Source organism: Sapajus apella, unplaced genomic scaffold, assembly GCF_009761245.1.
Source record: "Sapajus apella isolate SASKATOON/1434 unplaced genomic scaffold, GSC_monkey_1.0 scaffold127, whole genome shotgun sequence".
Classification (NCBI taxonomy): Eukaryota; Metazoa; Chordata; class Mammalia; order Primates; family Cebidae; genus Sapajus; species Sapajus apella.
The window spans coordinates 903,570-921,331 of NW_022437067.1; the positions used below are offsets into that span (position 1 = coordinate 903,570).

At 46.0% G+C, this 17,762-nt stretch overlaps 1 protein-coding gene across 3 annotated transcripts in view; it reads right to left on the reverse strand.

Annotated features, from left to right (window-relative positions):
* Nucleotides 1-17,762, reverse strand: part of GNB1 (G protein subunit beta 1) — a 103,191-nt gene that overhangs the window by 66,625 nt on the left and 18,804 nt on the right. The window lies entirely within an intron of this gene.

Genomic DNA, 17,762 nt, shown 5'->3' on the forward strand with positions numbered 1-17,762 from the left:
AAAAAAAAAAAAAAAAAAAAAAAAAAAAAAAAAAAACAGACAGACATATCTCCTGTTAGTCCTAGACTTTCCTTCCTAAGTAAGCTTTTAAGCTGGGCACATTGGCTCAGACCTATAACCCCAACTACTACTTGGGAGGGCTGAGGCAGGAAGATTGCTTAAGCTCAGGAGTTGGAGACCAGCCTGGACAATATAGTAAGATGTCATTTGTTTAAAAAAAAAAAAAAAAAAAATTAAAGTGCAGTGGCTCACCCCTGTAATCCCAGCACTTTGGAAGGCTGAGGCAGATCACCTGAAGCCAAGAGTTCCAGACCAGCCTGGCCAACATGGTGAAACCCTGTCTCTACTAAAAATAAAAAAATTAGCTGGGTGTGATGGCGAGCGCCTGTAATCCCAGTTACTCAGGAGGCTGAGGCAGAAGAATTTCTTCAATCTGGGAGGTGGGAGCTGCAGTGAGCCGAGACCATGCCAACTGCACCCCAGCCTGGGCGACACAGCAAGACTCCACCTCAAAAAAACAAACAAACAAACAAAAAAAACCCTTAATTCCATCCAAGTTAATGAGCAATGACTAAAAAGCAAGCAAAACTGTAACCCCCATAACAGGAATAAGAAATACTAGGTCACAGTTTTCAAGTGAGGAAAGTACATCAGAGTAACCTGGGGAAAGAGACACACCTGGTGTTTGCTTCCTTGGCAATTTCAAGGAGGCGGCGGCTATACAGGGTCTAGAGAACTAGACGCTATGACGTTCTTAAGCTAAGAATTAAGTGACAGTGCTGATTTGAGGAAGAGGAGAAGCCGGGAGGCTCAGGGCAGAGCCCTCTCACTTTTCACCGTGTTTCTCGGGACTCATGGCGTAAAGCAGCCTCCCAAATACTTTTTTAATCAATGGACTTTCTTCTTCTCCTTTTCATGTTTTTTTAAGAGAGGGGGTCTTGCTGTGTCACCCAGGATAGAGTGCAGTGGCACAATCACAGCTCACTGCAGCCTCAAACTCCTGGACACAAGCATCCTCCCATCTCAGCTTCCTGAGTAGCTGGGACTACAGGCACATGCCATCACGTCTGGCTAATTTTTATATTTTCAGAGATGCGTCTCATTATGTTGCCCAGGCTGTTTTCAAACTCTCAGCCTCAAGTGATCCTCCTGCCTCAACTTCCTGAGTAGGGCTTTCTTTTTTAAAAGACTTTAATTAGAGATGGGGTCTTGCTATGTTGACCAGGCAGATCTCCAACTTGGAGCTCAAGTGATCCTTCCACCTTGGTCTCCCAAAGTGCTGGGATTACAGGCATGAGCTACTGCACTGGGCTGGAATTTTATTTTTTGTTTTTTGTTGTTTTTTTTTTGAGATGAAGTTTCCCTCTGTCGCCAGGCTGGAGTGCAGTGGCGAGATCTCAGCTCACTGCAACCTCCACCTCCTGGGATCAAGCGATTCTCCTGCCTCAGCCTCCCGAGTAGCTAGCTGGGATTATAGGCACACGCTACCAAGTCCAGCTAATTTTTGTATTTTTAGTAGAGACAGGGTTTCACCATGTTGGCCAAGATGGTCTCAATCTCTGGACTTCATGGTCTGCCCGTCTCAGCCTCCCAAAGTGCTGGGATTACAGGTGTGAGCCACCACGCCCAGCCAGGAATTTCTTAATTAATGTTTCCCTCTCCCCCTCCAAAGTCCCACCTAATGTAGCAATTAGCAGTTTGGTAATACATTGGGACAACCAAGAACTGTAATTTCTGACAACGGTTATTTCATTTAAAACCAAAAACATTAATTCAGAAAGCTCAAGAAAAAGGCTCATGTACTGTTCATTCTTCTGAGGGAAGTATCCTAGAAAACAGTAATACAGTAAAGACATTCAGGAGAACCTGGGTACATGGAGAGCCTACTGATTTTAATCACTTCAGGTATTTTCACCAGGTAATTAAATTCACTGTCTCAAAATCCTACTTATTAATGAAAAATGTTTTTTTTTAATTAATGAGAAATCTTAATGGGAAAAGAAATTTGGTATTAACTACATTTTTGGGAAATTGTTAATTCTAGAAATGGAATATTAAAACTACTCCTGACTTTCCTTTACCCCCTCCTTCAATTGAGTATACCTAGTCTAACCAAGGTTCTCAGTGGGAAGTAGGGAGAGGAGGAATGTGAGAGGTCCCAGGGAAAATGAATTAGAAACGAGAAAGTAGAAAGAGGAACCAATAACCCAGTCTGGGATGGCTCTTGGTACTGGCTGGCTCCTCTCTCTCTCCTTCTGGTGCGCTTTCTGTGCCCTTCTGTTAACTGCTCTCTTAACCAACCACTGTCATCTTGTACACGGTCCAATGCAGCCTAGGGTTCTACATTACAGCAATCATCAAATGTCAGCCATGTCTCCATGTCCAGAGAGTCCTCTGCACCAACTCACTGACTCACTGTCTGCAGGCCAGGTGGCTGGTGCACTCTGCAACTGGGGAGGATACAGCAAGTCCTGTGGGCAGCTGCCCTTGCCACAGGGACAATGGGAGCATGGGTAGGCCAAGCAAAGATGATGTCTTTAACACGGGAACAAACTTCTCTACATGTGCACTTATAGCAGTATCTCCGTAACTGATAAAGGACATGCTCCAAGTACGCATACTTTATACAGACTACATTTTTTCCTTTATGCTGTATATTTTCCTATACAAATGATAGGAACTTAATCCTATGAAAAAGTTTTATTTATAAATTAGGCACAGTAAGAGATTAACAATAATCATCAAGTAAAACCACCATAACAACATACTGTAAAATGAAAGTTCTGGGAATGTGGTCTCTCTCGTGCTGTGCCGTGATACCTCACAGTGCCATACCTCAAAGACAAGGCCACGGGTATGGAGACTAATGCAGTTCTTCATTCTGGCACTGTCCCAGCTGGGGACGACATGCCACGGCTAACGCAGCTCTTCATTCTGGCACTGTCCCAGCTGGGGACGACATGCCACGAAGCAGCACGCATGGATCCACAACGTAGAATCCAGAACAATTCTGGTCCCCCGAAACACACAGAATAAAAACACAAATGCACAGTCTCTGGTGTCTTTTCTTTCCTTTAAAAGCATTCAAGACTATCCCCAGTGTCTTATCTGCCTACTGTATCAAAAACAGGAGAGAAGGCCATGGCCAGAATCATGGGACATCTAACAGACAGTCACTTAATATTTCAACAAGTCATTTGTTTTCAGTTCACCTGTCACATCTGTCAAGAAAAACACAGGCTGTCTTCTAAAAGTCTGTTTTTAACTATTTTTTTTGAAAGACAAATTCCACTTGTACCATAAAGGCCACATTGTTGGTGAGGCCCCTTTGCGGTTCCCCATCCCTGGGTTCTTCCTGGGCATCCTAGGGCTTCCACTAGGGTGACAGGCAGCACCCCAAAGACTTAACTTTGATTCTTAAAAAGGGACAGATCCCTCCTTTCACCCTTGCTCAGGTACTTCCAGAGGGTGGGTCCCTTCTCATGAGAACACACCACCCCACTCATCAGACCACAGTGGCGAATCTAGCCCAGATTGTGAACCATGAAAGCCTCAGCTTCCAAAACAAAGGACAAGATGCCAGGGACACTGCAGCCAGCTCACAGGACACGGAAAGACATTTTAAAGCTGAGGGAAGCAGAGCAAAACAGCAGCTGCTGGATACCAAAGGAGCCACAGCTCGAAGGGGTTCGTCTCCAACAGCAGATGGCGCTCCACCCTACCCGATGACGTCACATCCTCACAAGGCCGGGTTTGCAGTGGCTGCTTTGAGAAAAAAGCAAGCGCTGCATGAAATCAACATGGAACAGGAAACAAGGGGTGGGGTGGGGCGGAGTCCAATCTGATTCTGAAGTTTGAGAAGCTGTACAACCCATTAGTAATTGTGGCTACTTAAGAATAAAATACAGTTTCCTTCAATTTATGGGTATTAGTTTTCTTTTTCTTTCTTTTTTTTTTTTTTTGGAGGCGGAGTTTTGCTCCTCGCCCGGGCTGGAGTGCAATGGTGCCATCTCAACTCACTGCAACCTCCAACCCCAGGTTCAAGTGATTCTCCTGCCTCTGCCTCCGGAGTAGCCAGGATTAAAGGTGTGTGCCACCACATCTGGCTAATTATTGCATTATCATTAGAGATGAGGTTTTACCATGTTGGCCAGGCTGGTCTGAACTCCTGACCTCAGGTGATCCACATGCCTTGGCCTCCCAAAGTGCAGGGATTCCAGGAGTGAGCCACCGTGCCCAGCTGGGTTTTGGTTTTCAAACAGCTACCAAAGGGCTACCCTAACTTCCTAGGACATAAATAGTTATGGTGTTTAGACCCAAAGATTCAATAAATGGCCTCAGCATGGTGGTTCACACCTGTAATCCCAGCACTTTGAGACCAGCCTGGGCAACACAGGAAGACCCTGCCTCTCAAAAAAGATTCAATAAAGGGAGTATCAGATACACATCATGGCCTAAGGGTACTGTGGACACCCTGAGACATAAAGGTGCCATGAATCTGGGAACCTCTGCATTACAACTCCAATCTTGGCCTCAGGGATGAGACATCGATAGGCACTGACTGGCAGAGGTTGGGGAGGGAAGAAAATGGAAAGGAAGAGGGAGCAGGGCAAACTGAGGGAGAGAAAAGGAGGGAGGAGGAAGGAAGAAGTGGTGTAGGGGAAGAGAGGTGGGAAAGAAGAGGGAGGCAGAGTCCCCACAAACCGACCAGACTGCAGCTCAGCTCTAAATCCACCCAAAAAACCTCACCTACTGCTCTGACCCTCCACTTTGCTGTAGGCTATAACACGCTACACTCTCATCAAGAATGGGAACTGACACTTTGGGAGGCCAAGCAGAGACCCGCCTGACCAACACTGCTAAACCCCGTCTCTACTAAAAATACAAAAAATTAGCTGGGTGTGGTGGCAGGTGCCTGCAGACCCAGCTACTCAAGAGGCTGAGGCAGGAGAATCACTTGAACCCAGGAGGTAGACGTTGCAGTGACCTCAGATTCCGCCATTGCACTCCAGCCTGGTCACCAGGGCAAGACTCCATCTCATGAAAAAAAACAAACAAAAAAAGGAAACTGACTTCCTAATCTTTGTGTCTCAGAACAAAACCCAGCAGGGCCAGGCACAGTGGCTCATGGGCCTATAACCCCAACACAGTGGGAGGCTGAGGCAGGGAGACTGCTGGAAGTCAGGACTTGAAGCCCAGCCTGGGCAACACAGAGACCTCATCACTACCAAAAACAAAATTTTTTAAAATTAACTGGGCATGGCAGTGCAAATCTGTAGCTGAGGTAGGAGGATCACTGAGCCTCGGTGGTCAAGAATACAGCGTGCTATGACTCCACCTCTGCATTCCAGCCTGAATAACAGAGCGAGACCCTGTGTATTGTCTTAAAAAAAAAAAAAAAAAGCAGGAACTCAGTAACCGTTTATTGAAAGGCATCCCCCAAGGGAAGCAGGATTGGCAAGCAGCCCTGAGGAAGGATGCATTTCACAAACTTTACATACTCAAGAGGGTTGGGGATTGGGGAGGAGGGAGCAAGGGGTAGGAAAGGATATAAGAAACAGGCCAAACCTGGAAGCAGGCCTGAAGGAGGCTTCTTTCTGTGGCTAAAGCTGGTGCTGAGGCTCTAGTAAGGCTCAAACTAGATCTTCCAAGCAACACAGACAGCACTGGAAACATTCACCAGCAAAGCTTCAGGACATATCGCTGGGATATGCAGCCCAAAATGCAAGACCTGAATCCCCCCAATGAGGCAGCCACCAGACCCAGTGAGCATTGTCCTACAGGGTAACTGGCCTATACTCTTTAAAACCTCAAGGGAGGCAGAGCACAGTGGCTCACACCTGTAATCCCAGTACTTTGGGAAGCCAAGGTGGGCAGATCACCTGAGGCTATTAGGAGTTCCTTACCAGTCTGGCCAACATGGTGAAACCTCGTCTCTACTAAAAGTACAAAAAATAGCCCAGACACAGTGGTTCACACCTGTAATCACAGCCCTTTGGGAGGCTGAGGAGGGCAGATCACTTGAAGGCAGGAGTTCGAGACCAGCCTGGCCAACATGGGGAAACTCTGCCTCCACTAAAAACACAAAAATTAGCTGGGCATGGTGGTGCAGGCCTGTAATCCCAGCTACTTGTGAGACTGAGGCAGAAGAATCGCTTGAACCCAGGAGACGGAGGCTGCAGTGAGCCAAGATCGCACCACTGCACTACAGCCTGGGTGACAGAGGGGGACTATCTCAAAAAACAAAAACAAAAACAGAAACAAAAAAACCTCAAGGGCAAAAAAGACAAAATCTGTTCCAAATGAAAGGAAAACAGACATGGTATCTAAATGCAACATGTGATCCTGGACTGACTGGACCCTGGACTGGAGGAACAGCTGTGAAAGCCATCACAGGATAATTAATAGCATGCGATAAGAAAACAGCTCAGGGCCAGGCGCAGTGGCTCACACCTGCAATCTCAGTACTCTGGGAGGCCACACAAGGCCAGGAGTTTGAGACCAATATGGCCAACACGGTAAAAGCCCGTCTCCACTAAAAATACAAAACTTAGCCAGGTGTGGGGGCACATGCCTGTAATCTCAGCTACTTGGGAGGCTGAAGCATGAGAACTGCTTGAGCCTGGGGGGCAGAGACTGCAATGAGCCGAGATCATGCCACTGCACTCCAGCCTGGGTGACACAACAAGACTGTCTCAAAAAATAAATAAATACATAAATAAAAAATAAACAGCTCAGTTCATTGTGAAATTTCCTGATTTTGACAATTGAATTATGATTATATAAAAACAGGTCCATGTTCTCAAAAAAATAAACACTGAAAAAATATACATTCAAATCTTTAGTGGTAAAAGGGAAAAATTAATGTGATTTTTTTCATCATATATCATATTTGTTTTAAAATAAAAAACCAGGCGTGGTGGCTCATGCCTGTAATCGCAGCACTTTGGGAGGCCAAGGAGGGAGACTGCTTGAGCCCAAGAGTTTGAGACCAGCCTGGGCAACACAGTGAGACTTTGTCTCTACAAAAAATATTTTAAAAATCAGTCAGATGTGGTGGCAAGGCCTTCAAGAGTCTGAAGTGGGAGGATGGCTTGAGCCCAGGAGGTGAAGGCTACAGTCAGCCAGGATTGCACCATTACACTCCAGCCTGGGTAACAGAGTGAAACCTTGTCAAATAAGTAAATAAGTGTGTGTTAGGAGAGCAACCTGGCAGTCTCATGTACAACAAATTGGAGGATGAAGAGCCACTAAGGAACTCCTGGGAACTCCTCTTCAGAGGCCTGGGGAGGGTTGTCAGGTCAATTACATGATTACAATAGTCTAAGTGAGGAGTAGTCTACCCATTAACTTCTTCCCACATTGAGTGAGCCACACAGTTTCCTAAGTTTATCACCCGGTGGTGGAAAGTACTTCTTATTTATTTTGGAGACAGGGTCTTGTTCTGTTGCCCAGGCTAGAGGAGAGTGACGCAATTACGGCTCAATGCAGACTTGACCTCCTGGGCTCAAGCAACCCTCCCACCTTAGCATCCCAAGTAGCTGGGACTAGAAGCACACACACTGATGCCCAGCTAATTTTTGTATTTTTTGTAGAGACAGGGTCTCCCTATGTTGCCTAGGCTGGTCTCCAACTCCTGGGCTCAAGCAATCTGCCTGCCTAGACCTCCCAAAGCCTTGGGACTACAAGCACGATCCACTGCACCTGTCCAGTACTTCATTTTTATAGACGTGGAACCAATAAACCCAGCAGAAAGGTAAGGAAGCTAAGGAGAGCTCCTTGAGTATAAGGTATTATACATATCCATCACCCTTTGAGACTCTTAAAAAACACCACAGAGGAGACAAGGTGGCTGAATTTGAACTGCAGTGGTGCTTAAGTCCAATACAAATAACTGCCATACACACACAAGAGGGAAAACCAACCCTTGTTCAGCTCCCCTGGGGCCACATCCTTCGACCTAAAAGCACAGTGCCAAACCCCAAGGTGAATGTGAGTCTGACCCTCAGCACTGTGGACACTGGGGTCGTCCTAGGTGCTGTAGGGTGCTGAACAGCATCCCTGGCATCTGTCCATCAGATGCCAATAGCACCACCCATGTTATGATAACCACAAATGTCCCTGAGAACTTGGTGACTGCCCCTCTTCAGCCATCAGCGTGTGAATGGGTGGTAGAAGTTTTCCAACCAATCAAATGAGTAACAGGGGTTCAGATGGGCAAGCTGTGGGGTGGTTCGGGCTAGAAATGGAAGCAGTAAGGGCCACAGAGAAACAAAGAAAAGAAAAGAAGTGACAACACCCAACCATGTAAGTTATGCAATAATTTATAGCCAACCTGAATAACAGCTGATGTGATCTGATTTTAGAGCCTCATCTCCCAAGGAAACCTGGCCAATTCAGAAAAGCACGCTGTCCTTTGCCCACAGTGTCTGCTGACACTGGAGGGGGTTGGGAGTGGGGCAAAAACACCCCAGACATGGCAAAGCATCTACAAGGTCCTTTTCTGAAATGTCTGCTTAGGAGACTTAACTACCTTTCTACGGCTAACCCTACAGTGTTTAGGTTCTGCCGCCTTCCACATGCTGTCACTCAGTTAACTGTAAGACAAAGTAAACATAAAAACCCACAGGACTCACTCTTCATCCTCAAAAAGCTCATTTTGAGATCCTCTTTTGCTACCACCACAGATGAATTCTCTTTCCAAAGTTCTTTTAGTAAGCAAACACTCAAATTTCAGATATCACACAGTAAGATTCCAAAAAAGATTTAAGTTGGAAAAATTCAGAAAACCTACCTAAGCTTGAGTACAGAATCCCCATAGTACATGATAGCACATAACTGATAACAACGTTTTTTTATTTTTTAAGACGGAGTTTCGCTCTTTTACCCAGGCAGAAGCAAAGTGGCACGACCTCAGTTCACTGCAACCTCCGTCTCCCAGGTTCAAGCGATTTTCCTGCCTCAGCCTCCCGAGTAGCTGGGATTACAGGCCCCCACCATCATGCCAGACTAATTTTTTGTATTTTTAGTAGAGACGGGGTTTCACCACGTTGGCCAGGCTGGTCTCGAACTCCTGACCTCAGGCAATCCACACGCCTTGGCCTCCCAAAAGTGTTAGGATTACAGGTTTGAGCCACTGCGCCCGGCCAGAAATGTTTTTAAAGAAAAAACAGAATAAAGCAATGTTTCTGTGGGAGGTTGTGTTGCAAGAGGGTCTGGGCCAGGCACAGTGGCTAATGCCTATAATCCTAGATCTTGGGAAGGTCAAGATGGGTGCACCCAGTTTGGGCAACATAGTGGGACCCTGTCTCTACAAAACAAAACATTTTAAAAACTAGCCAAGGCCGGGCGCAGTAGCTCACGCCTGTGATCCCAGCACTTTGGGAGGCCGAGGCGGGTGGATCACGAGGTCAAGAGATCGAGACCATCCTGGTCAACATGGTGAAACCCCGTCTCTACTAAAAATACAAAAAATTAGCTGGGCATGGTGGCGCGTGCCTGTAATCCCAGCTACTCAGGAGGCTGAGGCAGGAGAATTGCCTGAACCCAGGAGGCGGAGGTGGCGGTGAGCCGAGATTGCACCATTGCACTCCAGCCTGGGTAACAAGAGCGAAACTCCGACTCAAAAAAAACTAGCCAAGCGGACAGGTGGATGGCTTATACCTGTAATCCCAGCACTTTGGAAGGTCGAGGCAGGTGGATCACGAGGGCAGGAGTTCAAGACCAACCTGGCCAAGATGGTGAAACGCTGTATCTACTAAAAACACAAAAAAATTAGTCGGCTATGGTGGCAGGCACCTGTGTTGACATGGTGAAACCCCGTCTCTACTAAAAATACAAAACATTACCTGAGTGTGGTGGCACACAACTGTAGTCCCAGCTACCCAGGAGGCTGAGGCAGGAGAATCATTTGAACCCGGGAGGCAGAGGTTGCAGTGAGCTGAGACAGCACCACTGCGCTGAGACAGCACCACTGCGCTCCAGCCTGGGGTGACAGAGCGAGACTCCATCTCAAAAAAAAAAAAAAAAAAAAAAAAAAAAGAGCTACCAGATTACAGTTATGTTGACAATAACAGCATCCAAAAACCAGTAAAAGGATGCAGAAAGAAACAGGACTACAAGGTCTACGAGGCAGATTACGGTACCAATACACATCTTTTACCTTAAAGGCAGACTTAAACAAAAACTACTAAATTCCCGTCATGTGCTCATTTCAGTCATGCTAACTTTGAGAAACCTCTTAAAATTTTAAATGTAAATAATTCACTTTTATACTTCTTCCAAAATGAAAAATGCCTCCTTTTTGCTGTGACTGACTTTGGCAAATTTTCCAACAAATAAAGGGAACAGTTTTTTCTTTTTTTTTTTTTTTTGAGACAGAGTTTCACTCTTGTTGTCCGGGCTGGAGTGCAACAGCGTGATTTTGGCACACTGCAACCTCCACCTCCCAGGTTCACGTGATTATCCTGCCTCAGCCTTCCAAGTAGCTGGGATTACAGACATGCGCCACAGCTAATTTTTTGTATTTAGTAAAGACAGGGTTTCACCATCTTGGTCAGGCGGGTCTCAAACTCCTGACCTTACGTGACCCACCCGCCTCAGCCTCTCAAAGTGCTGGAATTACAGGCGTAGAAAACACCATTTTAATACGGTATGTTCCTTTCCCCCATTCACCCCCATGAGGTACCACAGGGATGTATATTTCTTCCAGACTTTGATACATATGTGCATAATTTTTCCAAAAATCAATCAAATGATACGATATTTCCCAAACTATACATATTCGAAATTCCCCTGACCATTTACTGTATTGTGGTCATCTCTTCATGCCAATAAAGACAGGCCAACTTAAATCTTTTTAACCACTCTCCACAGTATGCCATTCCAAGTCTGCCTTAATTTAACCAATCCCTATTGATGGGCATTTAGATTCATCCAGGGGTGTCCAATCTTTTGGCTTCCCTGGACCGCTTTGGATGAATTTTCTTGAGCCAGACGTAAAACACAGTAACACTAGCAATAGCTGATGAGCTAATAAAAAAAAAAAAAAAAAAAAAAAAAAGAGGCCGGGCACGGTGGCTCATGCCTGTAATCCCAGCACTCTGGGGGGCCCAGAAAAAAAAAAAAAAAAAAGGTAGAAACAGTGAATTGAGCCTATGGAACTTATGGAAAATCATCAAGCAAACCCATGTGTGCATTATGGAAATCTCAATAGAAGAAAGGAGAGAAAGAGACAGAAATAGTATTCAGAGAAACAATGGCTGAAAACTTTTCACATTTAGGGAGAGAAATTAACATCCACATTCATGCAGCCCAAATATTTAAAACTTAAATAGGTAAACACCAAAATTATAATTAAATTGTCAAATGTCACAGACAGAATTTGGGGATTCGGAGGTTTTTTTAAATGATTCTCTTTCCTTTAAGCGTTCAGATCCTTCTGTGAATGAGTAATAAATATGTATTTGGGAAATAAAATTGTATATATTAAAAATAATAATAATAATGAACACACAAAATGTTGAGAATCAGAAGCTATGGATTTGGGTGTTGAAATCAGCCCATCTGTCCCATAGAAATGATATTTAAGATTTTTTGAATAAACATAGAAATTGACCCTCCTGGATCTAAAAAAAAAATCACTAAAAATCTCAATGTTAGTCACGAATGTAATCTCAGCCCTTTGGGATACTGAGGTGGGTGGGTTGCCTGAGGTCAGGAGTTTGAGACCAGTCTGGCCAACATGGTGAAACCCCGTCTCTACTAATAGTACAAAAATTAGGCCAAGTCCAGTGGCTCACACCTGTAATCTCAGCACTTTGAGAACCTGAGGTGGGCGGATCACAAGGTCAGGAGATTGAGACCATCCTGGCCAACATGGTGAAATTTCATACTAAAATATAAAAATTCAGCCTGGCATGGTGGTGGGTGCCTGTAGTCCCAGCTACTCAGGAGGCTAAGGCAGTAGAATCACTTGAAACCAGGAGGCAGAGGTTGCAATAAGCCAAGATTGCTCCACTGCCCTCCAGCCTGGGCGACAGAGAGAATCTATCTCAAAAAAAAAAAAAAAAAGAAAAAAAGAAAAAAAAGAAAAAGTTTTAGGCCTAACAAACATGAAACAAACAGCACTGGTCTATTTGCCTAAGAACTCAAAAAATCTTCTAAAGTTAATTTCTAGAATAAGTTATTCACAAAAAAGAAAAGTAAACTTACAAAGACCAGAGGCTCTGGTCAGTCCACTGCTCCTTTATGTTATCTGACCACTCATCATCTCAGATACTCATTACTGACTTCTAATAATAACCTTAAAAACAGAATTTCACTAGAAGGTGACAGTGTGTTCTAGCTAACCATTCATGCCCAAGAGCTTCATTACAGGATGGACCTCAGCCCCCACCTTAGTGTCTCTACAGTGAGTGGGATGAAGTGAGAGAAAAGGTGGTGCAGCAGCAACAACACAGGTGCAGAGTGTTTCCTATTGTCCCTGCTTCCTCCTACAGGAACCCTAACAATCACAGCCACAGAAATAGTAAGCAGGAAACAACGAGGAGGTGGCAGTGCAGAAGCCTATTTGTCTTATCACAGTTATTCATCATGTAGCTGGTTCCTCTTTTCTGCCTGTTCTTCCAGGCGACCCAATTACCCTCAAACTCCCCTCCCAACCCCGAAAGAATGTCTCTGATTTTGCAATAGGTCAGTATGTACAAAAACTTCAGAGCTATTTGTATTCAGTTGATCAAGGACTATCTGTGCTAACACGCTTGTACAATGCAATTTGTAATGCTGCTTTGTTATGTCTTCAGATTCAAAAACAAAGACTTTTTCTTTTGGAGACAGTATCTCACGCTTGCCCAGGCTGGAGTGCAGTGGTGCATTCTAGGCTCACAGCAACCTCCGGCTCATGGGTTCAAGTGATTTTCCTGCCTCAGCCTCCCAAGTAGCTGGGATTACAGGTGCCCACCACCATACTCGGCTAATTTTTATATTTTTAGTAGAGACGGGGGTTTCGCCTTGTTGGCCGGGCTAGTCTTGAACTCTTGACCTCCAGTGATCTGCCTGCCTTGGCCTCCCAAAGTGCTGGGATTACAGGTGAGGCATCACACCCGGCCCAAAGAGAATCTTTTGTTTTTGTTTGTAGGGTTTTGTTTTTGTTCTTTGGAGACAAGGTCTCACTCTGGCACCCAGACTGGAGTACAATGGCGTGATCATAGCTCACTGTAACCTCAAACTCCTTCTGCCTCAGCCTTCCCAGTAGCTAGGACCACAGGCACTATGCCCAGCTAATTTTTTTTTTTTTTTTAACTTTTTGAAGAGACAGGGTCTTGCTACATTGCCCAGGCTGGTCTCAAATTCCTGGCTTCAAGGGATCCTCCCAACTCAGCCTCCCGAAATGCTGAGATTACAAGGATTATAGTTATAAGCCACTGCAACCAGCCTGTCCTGTTTAAAATCAAATCCCTCCCCTGTTAAACTCAGCTTTATTTATCTTTTGCTTTTTTTTTTTTTTTTTTTTTTTGAGATGGAGTCTCCCTCTATCCCCCAGGCTGGAGTACAGTGGCTCGATCTCGGCTCACTACAACCTCCGCATCCTGGGTCCAAGAGATTCACCTGCCTCAGCCTCCTGAGCAGCTGGGATTACAGGCGAGAGCCACCACACCTAGCTAATTTTTGTATTTTTAATAGAGACAGGGTTTCACCTTACTGGTCAGGATGGTCTCGAACTCCTAACCCCGTGATCCACCCACCTCGGCCTCCCAAAGAGCTGGGATTACAGGCATGACCCACTGCACCTGGCCAAATTCAGCTTTCTTAATCACACCCTGACTCTTCTAAAACCTAATATTCTTAGCTTAGCAAACACTTCTTTATGCACAGTTATGCATGTTAGTGTCGCTGGAATTAGGGTAAGATATAATCATCTGCTAAAAGCCACTTCAACCCATTTCTGATATAAACAGCAATTTTAGGCCAGGTGGTGGCTCATGCCTGTAATCCCAGCACTTTGGGAGGCCAAGGCAGGTGGATCACCTGATGTCAGGAGTTCGAGACCAGCCTGGACAACGTGGAGAAACACCATCTCTACTAAAAATACAAAAATTAGCCAGACATGGTGGCACATGCCTGTAGTCTCAGCTACTCGGGAGGCTAAGGCAGGAGAATCACTTGAACCCAGGAGGTGGAGGTTGCAGTGAGCCAAGATAGCAGAGCACCACTGCACTTCAGCCTGGGTGACGTAGCAAGACTCTGTCTCAAAAAAAAAATAGTAATTTAAGAAAAGCAATTTTATACTAATTCAAACTGTGGTTTAACCTCACAAGAGTTAACACAGATAAGTCTCAAGAAAAAAAAAAAAACTAAAAAAAAAGGAAAAAATGTTTTCTCATAGGACCAAGAAAGAAAAAAAAAAAAAGTTAGGTCTACCACGTGGTTCATGTCACAGCTAAACTGCTAACTGGACAGAGCTGCAAACTGAGAACATGTTTAAGCCATGAATATTGGCTGACAGAAAAGGTCACGAGACCATTTTAATTTAATCCTAATAGTTGGCACCAATGATGAGCCAGGCCCATGAGCAGAAAGATAGAGAGAACTCCCAAGCCATCCACTTCCTCCGCCAGCTGATTCCCACCCACATCAACCACGCTTGGTCTCGCCCTGCGGCCATGGAACAGCAACAAGCAGCAGCACCTGCAAATTCCTTAGAAAAAAGGCTGGCCCCACTCTACTGACTTAGTCAGAAGCTCATCTAACAGGATCCTTGGGGGATTTTTATGCAGTCAAGTTTGAGACACACCCAAATAAACATATGGTTTACAATCTCCCTATTTAAGAAACAGAGCTCGCCCAGGCACAGTGGCTCACACCAGTAACCCCAACACTTTGGGAGGCTGAGGCGGGCAGATCAGAAAGTCAGGAGTTTGAAACCAGCCTGGCCAACGTGGTGAAACTCTATCTCTACTTAGAATACAAAAATGAGCTGGGTGTGGTGGCAGGTGCCGGTAATCCCTGCTACGCAGAAGGCTGAAGCAGGAGAATCGCTTGAACCTGGGAGGTGGAGGTTGCAGTGAGCGGAGATTGTGCCACTGCACTCCAGCCCGAGTGACAGAGCAAGACTCCATCTCAAAAAAAAAAAAAAAGGCTGGGCGTGGTGGTGCATGCCTGTAATCCCAGTATTCAGGAGGCTAAGGCAGGAGAATCACTTGAACCCAGGCGGTGGAGGTTGCAGTGAGCCAAGACTGCACCACTGCACTTCAGTCTGGGTGACAGAGCAAGACTCCGTCTCAAAAAAAATAAAAATAAAAATAAATAAATAAACCATCAGAACTCTTCGCTGTTCCCCACATCACCTTCCAACTACTGGAGCCCCTTTTCTGTGCCCTCTAGAGCAACCTTCTTGAAGTCATATCTATATGGGTGGTCTCCCCTTCCATCTCCTATGTTTCAATTGACTCCAATCTGGCTTTCACTCCCTACCGTGACACCAAAAGGGCTGACCACCTAGTACCTGTGGTCCTTAAATTTAAGGAACACTTGGCCGGGTGCAGTAGCTCACACCTGTAATCCCAGCAATATGGCTAATAGTAAGGCTGAGGTGGGTGGATCATTTAAGGCCAGGAGTTCAAGACCAGCCTGAACCTACCTCTATTAATAATACAAAATTAGCTGGGTGTGGTGGCACACGCCTGTAATTTTAGCCACTCAGGAGGCTAAGGCAGGAGAATCACTTGAACCCAGGAGGCAGAGGTTGCAGTGAGCCCAATTGCACTACTACACTCCAGCCAAGGTGAGAACCTCAAAAAAAAAAAAAAAAATTAAGGAGCTCTTTCCCCACCCCCCTGGTTCACCTGACTTCTCAGGTGAACCCTAGACTGTAACATCCCACCTCTTCGTGTCTCCTCGATCTAACCTCTAATAGCTGGGCACCCCACCTCTCCCCTTAATAAACCCTCCAGGCCAGGTACCGTGGCTCAGGCCTGTAATCCCAGCACTTTGGAAAGCCAAGGCAGGTGCCGTGGCTCAGGCCTGTAATCCCAGCACTTTGGGAAGCCAAGGCAGGTGAATCACGAGGTCAACATGGTGAAACCTTGTTTCTACTAAAAATATAAAAATTAGCTGGGTGTGGTGGCACATGTCTGTAATCTCAGCAACTCGGGAGGCTGAGGCAGGAGAATTGCTTGAACCAGGGAGTTGGAGGTTGCAATGAGCCGCCAAGATCACACCACTGCACTCCAGCCTGGAGAACAGAGCAAGACTTTGTCTCAAAAACAAAAAAATTAAAAAAAAAAAAAACAAGCCGGGCGTGGTGGCTCAAGCCTGTAATCCCAGCACTTTGGGAGGCCGAGGCGGGTGGATCACGAGCTCAAGAGATTGAGACCATCCTGGCCAACACGGTGAAACCCCGTCTCTACTAAAACTACAAAAAATTAGCTGGGCATGGTGGCGCGTGCCTGTAATCCCAGCTACTCAGGAGGTTGAGGCAGGAGAATTGCCTGAACCCAGGAGGCGGAGGTTGTGGTGAGCCGAGATCGCGCCATTGCACTCCAGCCTGGGTAACGAGCGAAACTCCGTCTCAAAAAAAAAAAAAAAAAAACAAAACAAAAAAAAAAAGCCTCCACCCAGCTGAGGACAGTCACTCACACCTGTAATCCCAGCACGTTGGGAGGCCAAGGCGGGTGGATCAGGTCAAGAGATCCAGACCAACCTGGCCAACGTGGTGAAACCCCACTTCTACTAAAATATAAAAAACTAGCTGTGTGTGGTCACTCGCCTGCAGTCCCAGCTGCTCAGGAAGCTGAGGCAGGAGAATTGCTTGAACCAGTAGGCAGAAGTTGCAACGAGCCAAGATCATGCCACCAAACTCCAGCCTGGTAACACAGTGAAACCCCGTCTTAAAATTAAATACAATAAAATAACCCCTCCAGCCCATGCACAGGGGACGGCAACCATCACAAGAACAGGAAGACTAGGACCTCCAGGCTGGACTCCAGGCCAGCCAGCTGTTCCGCAGCACTTAGTTGGCACTTAGTTGCCCTATGCCCATTTTGACCTTCGGATGTTCAAGGCGTGGCTCTGCACAGCCAACAGACTCGCATCCTTCAGTGCTCAACATCCTCACCTTTAAATGTGCAAAGCAAACACAGGAATCATCCTGGCTTCCTTCCTTTCCCTACTCCCCTACATCCGGTCCATCAACAACCTGGCTGACTCTCCCAACACCCATTTCTTCTCATTTCCTCAGTCACCATCCTCAGCCAAATCACGCCATTTCTCATTAACAGTCTCCTTAAAATGACCTCTGTCAGCCGGGCGCGGTGGCTCATGCCTGTAAAACCAGCACTTTGGGAGGCCGAGACAGATCACCAGAGGGGTCAGGAGTTCAAGATCAGCCTGGCCAAAATGGTGTAATCCCATCTCTACTAAAAACAAAAAATTAGCCGAGCACGGTGGTGCATGCCTGTAATCCCAGCTACTCAAGAGGCTGAGGCAGGAGAATCACTTGAACCCAGGAGGTTGCTGTGAGCCAAGATAGCGCCACTGCACTCCAGCCTGTACAACAAGAGTGAGACTCCGTCTCCAAAAAAACAAAAACAAAAACAAAAATTAGCCAGGCGTGGCGGCAGGTGCCTGTAATCCCAGCTACTCGGGAGGCTGAGACAGGAGAATCACTTGAACCCAGGAGGTGGCGGTTGTGTTGAGCCGAGTGCAGTGATTACTCACACCTATAATCCCAGCACTTTGGGATTACATCCGAAGTGTAATCC